At 40.8% G+C, this 7,625-nt stretch overlaps 1 non-coding gene across 1 annotated transcript; it reads right to left on the bottom strand.

Annotated features, from left to right (window-relative positions):
• LOC119472065 lies at positions 1-59 on the bottom strand. Its single transcript, XR_005201172.1, has one exon. It is a non-coding gene; the product is annotated as a small nucleolar RNA SNORD35 (small nucleolar RNA).
• Between the last annotated feature and the right edge of the window lie 7,566 nt (positions 60-7,625).

Below are 7,625 nucleotides of genomic sequence, written 5' to 3'. Positions count from 1 at the left end.
CTGTTGACATTCCCACAGGGACATCTGTAGACCATCGTGAGATAAGGACATCATCTGCCTCTTTTTGCTTGTTTATTGGTCTGTTTGTTTAAGCAATCAGTGTTAAGTTGTCATCAGTTTAAAATAATGGGTTATAAGATACTATTTGGGAGCCTCATAATAACCTCAAATCAAAAAATATACAACAGATACTAAAAAACTGAAAGTAAAAAATTAAATTATACCACCAGAGAAAATCACCTTCACTAAAAGAAAGACAGGATGCAAAGAAAGAAGAAGATCACAAAACAACCAGAAAACAAATAACAAAATGGCAGGAGTTCGTTCTTACCTATCAATAATAACATTGAATGCTGATGGACTATCCTCTCCAATCAAAAGATATAGAGCGGCTGAATAGATTTTAAAAAAACAAGACTCAGTGATCTATTGCCTACAAGAAACACACATCACCTATAAAGACACACCGAGACTGAAAATAAAGGGATGGAAAAAGATATTCCATGCCAATGGAAACCAAAAAAAGAGGAGGAGTAGTTATATCAGACAAAATAGATTTCAAGACAAAATCTATTAGAACAGACAAAGAACTCATTCTACCATGAAAAAGGGGTTATTCAGCAAGATGATATAACAATTGCAAATATATATGCACCCAACACTAAAACACCCAGATATATAAAGAACATATTATTAGAGCTAAAAAGAGAGATTGGCCCCAAACATGGTAATAGCTGAAGACTTCAACACTCCAACTTCACCATTGGACAAATCTTCCAGACAGAAAATCAACAAAGAAACATTGGGTCAAATCTTCACTATAGACCAACAGGACCTAGTAGATATTTATAGAACACTTCATTCAATGGCTGCAGAATACACATTCTTCTCAGCACATGGATCATTCTCAAGGATAGACCATGTGTTAGGTCACACACACACAAAAAAAGTCTTAAAACTCTGCACTCTGGTGTTCATTGCAGCACTATCCACTATAGCCAAGATTTGGAAGAACCTAAGGGTCCAGCAACAGATGAATGGATAAAGAAAATATGATACATATACATAATAGAGTACTATTCAGCCATAAAAAAAGAATGAGATCCTGTCATTTGCAACAACATGGATAGAACAACATGGATAGAACATGGAGGCCATTATGTTAAGTGAAATAAGTTAGGTACAGAAAGACAAACTGCATGTTCTTACTTCTTTATGGGAGCCAAAAACGAAAACAGTTGAATTCATGGAGATAGAGAATAGAAGAATGGTTACCAGAGGCTGGAAAAGGTAATGGGGTGATGCAGAGGAAAAAATAGAAAGAAAGAATAAGACCTAGCATTTTTTTAGCACAACAGAGTGAGTATAATCAATAATAATTTTATTGTTAATTTTAAAATAATTAAAAGAGGATAATTGGATTGTTTGCAACACAAAGGATAAATGCTTGAGGGGATGAGTACCCCATTTATCCTGATATGATTAATTACACATTGTATGCCTGTATAAAAATATCTAATGTACCCCATAAACATATATTCCTACTATGTATACACAAAGCTTAAAAATTAAAAAGGGAGTTGGGGAGAGACAGCATGGGGGGAAATGCCAGATATAGGTGATGGGGAGGAAGGCAGCAAATCACACTGCAATATGTGTACCTATGCAACAATCTTCCATGTCCTTCACATGTACCCCAAAACCTAAAATGCAATAAAAAAAAAAAGAATCAAGAGAACTGGTTTGAACAGTCAAAAGACAGTTGTTGCCAGCTTCTGCAGCCTAAGTTAGGAAGCAGAGGCAGGATGATCACTTGAGCCCAGGAGATGTGGGCTATAAGTATGCTTAATGGGAGTGTCCACATTAGGTTAAGCATCAATATGGTGACCTCCTAGAAGGAAGGGACCACCAGGTGGCCTAACGAGAGATGAACCAGCCCAAATCAGAAACAGAGCAGGTCAAATCTTATGTGCTAATCAGTAGTAGGATCATGCCTACGAATAGCCACTGCACTCCAGCCTGGACAAGATAGTGAGACTCCATCTCTAAAGATCAAAACATAACAAAAAATACAGCTATTGTCAAACAATTTATAATAGATATACTGAAGGAGTAACCAAGATTCTAAAAAGATAAGGGTGTTTTACAAAGAGCAGGAAAATGCCATTAGTACACCAAGTCTATCATATAATTTCTCACTATTCTCTGGGTTTGCTCACTCAACTTGCTTTTGCTCCACATAGTATCAGCTGCATTGGCTACAGCAGGTGTAATCTAGGCTAGAGATTTCAAGAGAACCTCATTGTATGTCTAGTTGATCTATAGGGACGACCAGAACACTGGGGCCTCCATCTACTCTATCTTCACCATCCAGAGCCTATGCTTAGACTCTTCTGTACCTATAACAGAATACTTGAAACTCGGTGATTTAAAAAGAAAAGAGGTTTGACTCAGGATGTTGGAGGCTTGTAAGTTCAAGAAGCATAGCACCAGCATTTGCTTGGCTTCTGGTGAGGGCCTCATGCTGCATCACAACATGGCAGATAAGGGGTAGCAAGCATGCTGGAAAAGGGATAAAACAAAAGGCATAACCTGGCTTTACAATGACTCTTTCTGAGGCCAGGTGCAGTGGCTCATGTGTGTAATCCTAGCACTTTGGAATCCCAGGAGTTTCACCTGGTAACATGGTGAAGCCCCACTTCTGCCCCCAAAAATACAAAAATTACCCTGGCATGGTGGCACATGCCTATAGTCCCAGCTACTTGAGAGGCTGAGGTGGGACGAACACTTGAGTCCAGGAGGCAGAGGTTGCAGTGAGGGGGATCGCACCACTGCACTCCAGCATGAAGACAGAGTGAGACACTGTTTCAAAACAGACAAAACTAACTAAAACTCTTTCTCATAGTAACTAATCCAGTACTGGGAAAACTAACTTAGTCTTCTAAAAATGCATTCATTCATTTATTAGGGTGGAGCCCTCATGACCCAAACTCTTCTTAAAAGACCCACTACCTGTCTATACTATTACAATGGTAATTAAGTTTCAACATGAGTTTTAGCAGGAATAAACCACATCCAAACCATAGCAGCCTCTCCCTCCATGTGGTACCTCCAGTAACAGAGCCCATCTTCCTTTACGTGGTGCTCAAGGATCCAAGGCAGCCTGGAATAGTCCAAGCATCAGCAAGGACTATACTTAGGGGTGTACATGGTCACTCTTTACTGAAGTCAAAGCAACTCCAAAGTGTTTTGGTCCAAGTAAGTCACAAAGCCAGGCTAGGGTCATTGTAACAAGACAATTACAGAAAGGGATTATAGAAAATTACAGAAAGGGATGGATGATGGGAGGCATTAATAATTGGGGCCACTCTGCAATAATTTGCAAAATCTAGGTCAACTTCATGGATGTGTGAACAGTGAAGTCACATGAAGCTTCAGGCTTAGAAGGAGCCCATGTTTGATTTCATGTTCCAATATCATTTGAAATTCCTAAAAATTTTTAAAGAAGAGAACTCAGATTTTTATTTTGCACTGAGTACAACCAATTGTTTAGCATGTCTGACCATTGATATGTTATTATGCATTACCCTATGTGCACCCCAGGCCTACATTACAGTCCCTCTCAAAACAGGCTCTATTTATGGTTCTCTTGGCAATGAAGGATGGATATAGCATAGGGCAAGAACACTGACTCTGGCTCCAAGAATCTAGAGGTCAGCCTGCTTAAGTTCAACTCTTGTCACTAAAGACTCTACCCACACTTTTTTGATCCCAGTCAAGCAGGTGATTGGATTCCTATTGACAGATGCACTGAACACCTGATGTTACAAATTATAACAGGGCTTACTCGCCATACAGAAAATAGGTTAAAATCAAAGTGATGATTGAAAAAGGGGTCATCATAAATGAGATGTCTCTCATACTTAGAGATGGCAGGGCAATAACAGAAAACACTTCTTTGGATCTCAAATCCTACAGTTTGCTAAATGCAAATGCATAGGCAAGATTCACTGAGTCAGACACTAGAATGATGTATTAGTTATCACCACATAGGCTTAGTTTCTTCTAAGGCATCTTAATAGATAAAACAGAAAATCCTCACTCAATATGACCTTATGAGACCGCTTAGTATAAGAGCCCCATTCTGAGATTCTGAGGAATAATTCTGGGTCATTGCTTGAGTGACCAAATGCAGATGTTTTGACATGATAAATCAGCTCCAACCAATATCCTCTTCCCGTTGCCTAAAATATTAGCCTGATACTGGGACAATCCATCACAAAGTCAAAGCAGAGCAGCAGCTGCAGGGTGAGTAAGACTCCTGTTTTAGTGGGGGACAAATCCCACCTCATCCACACACCATGACCCTCCACCCAACGTTCTTTAGGATCACTTTACTGCCTGAGAGTCTCTAAGAACCATAAAAAAAACCTTCATTTATGTTGATGATTCATATTTATCTCATTAGAAATTAGAACTAAAACATTTTTAAAATAATTATTAATCATAAATTAGTTCATACAATAATTATTACACATAAATATAAAGATCACACTTTTTGAAGAGAAATCCTATTTTTTTTTTTTTTTTTTTTGAGACGGAGTTTCACTCATGTTACCCAGGCTGGAGTGCAATGGCGCGATCTCGGCTCACCGCAACCTCCGCCTCCTGGGTTCAGGCAATTCTCCTGCCTCAGCCTCCTGAGTAGCTGGGATTACAGGCACGTGCCACCATGCCCAGCTAATTTTTTGTATTTTTAGTAGAGGCGGGGTTTCACCATGTTGACCAGGACGGTCTCGATCTCTTGACCTCGTGATCCACCCGCCTCGGCCTCCCAAAGTGCTGGGATTACAGGCTTGAGCCACCGCGCCTGGCCTGAGAAATCCTATTTTTTAAAACAAAAAAATTAAAAAGGAATGGCATTGTTTTACATTTTCAAAATCTCTTTAATGTCTGAGTCTATATAGACATCTGGATGCTCACGTCTGCCTGGTGTTCAATCTGTTTTACGATGTTTTGCTGAATTATAGAAAGAGAATCTGGCCTCACATAAATGGGTGGTTGGGAAGGAGATACCCCAAAAAGGGTTTGAAGGCCACCAGCATTCTTGGGCTACACTTGACCAAATAGAGCATTCATCCCATTTCAGAGGTCCTGGCAGGTTCTGAGATGGGTCTTTGAAACAATTAGAGACACTGGCTGAGAATGTTGGGGGAATAAAGATTGTTTTCTCCTCTACCTATTTCTGAGATAATATAAGGTTTGGGGCTGTTGCAACCATCTTGCCAATATGTAAAAGACATATGCCTGAAAAGTGAACCAAGATAGAGCAGCGAGGGGTATGGAGAAAGAGTAACTGGGTTCTCTTTTCATCATCTGAGTTCTGATAAGCTGCTCATTAAGCCATAACTGTCTCTTATTGCTTACAACAGTTTAACTGTACTTTCAGATTCTTAGGTAATAAGAAAGACCAAGTACTTGGAGGGTAGGTGTTTCAGGGTGCTAAAAATCAGGAAAGAAGTTATAATGAATTTAAGATAGAAGTCCATGCTCCGTTAATTTTTCATTTTAATATGACAAGCATTTTTATATAGGTTTCCTTGAGAAAATTACTTTTGAACAAAGACTTACAGGGGATGAATAACTTAGCCCGGCACATGCAGGTGGGTGGGCTAAAGTAGCCATGAGGCAGGCACATGCCAGGTGTCCTCAAGGAACAGCAAAAGGTCAGGAAACTAGAGGGGAGTGACTGAGAGGCAAAAGAATAGAAGAGGTGTCCTGAAAAGTGTGTAGGAAGATAGATTACTTTAGGTCACAGGAGATTGTAGGAATCACAGCTTTTATTCAGTGAAATGCCGAAGTTCTACGGGTTCTGAGCAGAGCTGCAGGACCTGAGTTATGGTGTAAAAGGATCACTCCGGCTTCTGTGGGTGGTGAAGGTGAAAGCAGGGCACAGTGACAGGGTCTTGCAGTTCTGCCAGAGGGAGGTGTTGGTGTCTTTGACTTGGTGGTTGCAGTGGAAACAGGAATCAGTAATCAGATCCAGGCACGTTTTGAAGGTAGAAACAACAGTCTTTTCCCAGAGATTAGCTGGAGTATGTCAGAGAATGAAAGCGTAAAGGATTACTTCAAACCACTTTGGTTTTCACTGAAAACGATGGAGTTCTCTTCAACCGAGATAGGAACTGGTAGATGAGATTTTGGGAGAAGTTCAGTGTTTCCACTTGGGTGTAAAAAGTTTGCAACATATATGATACCTCCATGTGGTGTTATCAAATAACAAATTGGATGCAAGAGTCTATAGCTCAACCAAGAGAGCTGGGCTGAAGATTTGGGATTGGTTTGGGAGTTGATGGCATTTCATCCATTGATCCCACTGATGAAAACCAAGAGATGTCATATGGATCAAGATGAAGCCCACCACTGACCCTTAGGGAGCTCCAACAACAAGATTCCAGGGGAAAGAGGAGGGATTCACATAGGCGACTGAGAATGAAAGAGCTGTAGGGTGGGGGACAGGCCGGGAGATAGAAGTGTCCTACTTACTGAGAGGCAGCCTGACTATCTCCCATGAGGGCACCACGACTGAACTTATGATGCTTTTTATCCCTGTTTCTGTCACAGGAAGCTCATTCCCAGATCATCCCAGGTGGAGGGAGTGATACTATGTTAAATGCTTCTGATAGATCAGTAAAGTAAGAATGGAAAATTGACCCAGACAGAAACTGGGGCTGGGGGGAATAGTCTCATTCCAAATGTCAGGGATTCCTATGATTCAAATTATTGGAGGACAGGAGTCTGGGCAGAGGATTCAGGAGATTTTAAAAGTTCTTGACCTAGAGAAGACAGTCTTGTCCAGGAGGTGAGAAGAAAGAAGGTCCACTCCAGAGTCATATTTTCCTCCCAGAGGAGGGAATGAAAAGGAGGAGAATAGAGCATGTATGTCTCCCTTCCCCTGAGACACCGGTCCTACTTTTCCATTACCCCAGCTTCATACTTCAAATGAACTGTGTTTGTCTCTATCTCTCCTCACTCTTCTACAGACTCATCAGATCAACTCACTTAACAATTCTTCTGTCCCTCTCAAGCACCTCTCTCCAGCACCTTCCTTCTCTCTAGTCCCCCTCTTCTGCCCTGCCCTTTCTCGTGGAGACCTCTACAGATTACCCATTCTATTTCCTTCCTGGGGCTAGAATGAAATACCACAGACTAGGTGGCTTATACAAGAGAAACTTATTGTTTCACAGTTCTAGAAACTAGAAATCCAAGGTGTATTAGACACAGTTCTCTAGAGAGACAGAATATTAAGGATACACACACATATGTGCGAGAGCTTATTAAGTATTAATTTATAGGATCACAAGGTCCTACAATAGGCTGTCTGCAAGCTGAAGATCAAGGAGAGCCAGTCAGAGTCCCAAAACTTTAGAACTTGGAGTCTAATGTTTGAGGGCAGGAAGCATCCCTCACAGGAGAAAGATGTAGACTCAGGGAGGCTAGGCCAGTCTCTCCTTTTCCTGTTTTTCTGCCTGCTTTATATTTGCTGGCAGCTGATTAGATTGTGCCCACCAGATTAAAAGTGGATCTGCCTTCCCCAGCCCACTGACTCAAATGTTAATCTCTTT

This window comes from Cebus imitator, unplaced genomic scaffold (assembly GCF_001604975.1).
Source record: "Cebus imitator isolate Cc_AM_T3 unplaced genomic scaffold, Cebus_imitator-1.0 Scaffold83, whole genome shotgun sequence".
Classification (NCBI taxonomy): domain Eukaryota; kingdom Metazoa; phylum Chordata; class Mammalia; order Primates; family Cebidae; genus Cebus; species Cebus imitator.
Note: the sequence above shows the minus strand (reverse complement) of the source record. Positions and strands in the feature narration are given on the sequence as shown.